The following is a 3074-nucleotide window of genomic DNA, read 5'->3' as shown; positions in this document are numbered from 1 at the left end:
TACTATGTACTACACTGTGCGTTTCTTATATTCTAAGTTTTTCAGTGCAACTCACTCATATACTATGTACTACACTGTGCGTTTCTTATATTCTAAGTTTTTCAGGGCAACTCACTCATATACTATGTACTACACTGTGCATTTCGTGTATTGCGGGTTTTTCAGTAAATTCTAAGTTTTTCAGTGCAACTCATTCATATACTATGTTCTATATGTGCGTTTCTTATATTCTAAGTTTTTCAGTGCAACTCACTCATATACTATGTACTACACTGTGCGTTTCTTATATTCTAAGTTTTTCAGTGCAACTCGCTCATATACTATGTACTACACTGTGCGTTTCTTATATTCTAAGTTTTTCAGTGCAACTCACTCATATACTATGTACTACACTGTGCGTTTCTTAAATTCTAAGTTTTTCAGTGCAACTCACTCATATACTATGTACTACACTGTGCGTTTCTTATATTCTAAGTTTTTCAGTGCAACTCACTCATATACTATGTACTACACTGTGCATTTCGTGTAATGCGGGTTTTTCAGTAAATTCTAAGTTTTTCAGTGCAACTCACTCATATACTATGTACTACACTGTGCGTTTCTTTTATTCTAAGTTTTTCAGTGCAACTCACTCATATACTATGTACTACAATGTGCGTTTCTTAAATTCTAAGTTTTTCAGTGCAACTCACTCATATACTATGTACTACACTGTGCGTTTCTTATATTCTAAGTTTTTCAGTGCAACTCACTCATATACTATGTACTACACTGTGCGTTTCTTATATTCTAAGTTTTTCAGTGCAACTCACTCATATACTATGTACTACACTGTGCGTTTCTTATATTCTAAGTTTTTCAGTGCAACTCACTCATATACTATGTACTACACTGTGCGTTTCTTAAATTCTAAGTTTTTCAGTGCAACTCACTCATATACTATGTACTACACTGTGCGTTTCTTATATTCTAAATTTTTCAGTGCAACTCACTCATATACTATGTACTACACTGTGCATTTCGTGTAATGCGGGTTTTTCAGTAAATTCTAAGTTTTTCAGTGCAACTCACTCATATACTATGTACTACACTGTGCGTTTCTTATATTCTAAGTTTTTCAGTGCAACTCACTCATATACTATGTACTACACTGTGCGTTTCTTATATTCTAAGAGTTTCAGTGCAACTCACTCATATACTATGTACTACACTGTGCGTTTCTTATATTCTAAGTTTTTCAGTGCAACTCACTCATATACTATGTACTACACTGTGCATTTCGTGTATTGCGGGTTTTTCAGTAAATTCTAAGTTTTTCAGTGCAACTCATTCATATACTATGTACTATATGTGCGTTTCTTATATTCTAAGTTTTTCAGTGCAACTCACTCATATACTATGTACTACACTGTGCGTTTCTTATATTCTAAGTTTTTCAGTGCAACTCGCTCATATACTATGTACTACACTGTGCGTTTCTTATATTCTAAGTTTTTCAGTGCAACTCAATCATATATTATGTACTACACTGTGCGTTTCTTAAATTCTAAGTTTTTCAGTGCAACTCACTCATATACTATGTACTACACTGTGCGTTTCTTATATTCTAAGTTTTTCAGTGCAACTCACTCATATACTATGTACTACACTGTGTGTTTCTTATATTCTAAGTTTTTCAGTGCAACTCACTCATATACTATGTACTACACTGTGCGTTGCTTATATTCTAAGTTTTTCAGTGCAACTCACTCATATACTATGTACTACACTGTGCGTTTCTTAAATTCTAAGTTTTTCAGTGCAACTCACTCATATACTATGTACTACACTGTGCATTTCGTCTAATGCGGGTTTTTCAGTAAATTCTAAGTTTTTCAGTGCAACTCACTCATATACAATGTACTACACTGTGCATTTCGTCTAATGCGGGTTTTTCAGTAAATTCTATGTTTTTCAGTGCAACTCACTCATATACAATGTACTACACTGTGCATTTCGTCTAATGCGGATTTTTCAGTAAATTCTAAGTTTTTCAGTGCAACTCACTCATATACAATGTACTACACTGTGCATTTCGTCTAATGCGGGTTTTTCAGTAAATTCTAAGTTTTTCAGTGCAATTCACTCATATACTATGTACTACACTGTGCGTTTCTTATATTCTAAGTTTTTCAGTGCAACTCACTCATATACTATGTACTACACTGTGCGTTTCTTATATTCTAAGTTTTTCAGTGCAACTCACTCATATACTATGTACTACACTGTGCGTTTCTTATATTCTAAGTTTTTCAGGGCAACTCACTCATATACTATGTACTACACTGTGCATTTCGTGTATTGCGGGTTTTTCAGTAAATTCTAAGTTTTTCAGTGCAACTCATTCATATACTATGTTCTATATGTGCGTTTCTTATATTCTAAGTTTTTCAGTGCAACTCACTCATATACTATGTACTACAATGTGCGTTTCTTAAATTCTAAGTTTTTCAGTGCAACTCACTCATATACTATGTACTACACTGTGCGTTTCTTATATTCTAAGTTTTTCAGTGCAACTCACTCATATACTATGTACTACACTGTGCGTTTCTTATATTCTAAGTTTTTCAGTGCAACTCACTCATATACTATGTACTACACTGTGCGTTTCTTATATTCTAAGTTTTTCAGTGCAACTCACTCATATACTATGTACTACACTGTGCGTTTCTTAAATTCTAAGTTTTTCAGTGCAACTCACTCATATACTATGTACTACACTGTGCATTTCGTCTAATGCGGGTTTTTCAGTAAATTCTAAGTTTTTCAGTGCAACTCACTCATATACAATGTACTACACTGTGCATTTCGTCTAATGCGGGTTTTTCAGTAAATTCTAAGTTTTTCAGTGCAACTCACTCATATACTATGTACTACACTGTGCGTTTCTTATATTCTAAGTTTTTCAGTGCAACTCATTCATATACTATGTACTACACTGTGCGTTTCTTATATTCTAAGATTTTCAGTGCAACTCACTCATATACTATGTACTACACTGTGCGTTTCTTATATTCTAAGTTTTTCAGTGC

Source organism: Mus caroli, unplaced genomic scaffold (genome assembly GCF_978045245.1).
Source record: "Mus caroli unplaced genomic scaffold, Mus_caroli_1 scaffold_25, whole genome shotgun sequence".
NCBI lineage: Eukaryota > Metazoa > Chordata > Mammalia > Rodentia > Muridae > Mus > Mus caroli.
This window is presented reverse-complemented; position numbering follows the sequence as displayed.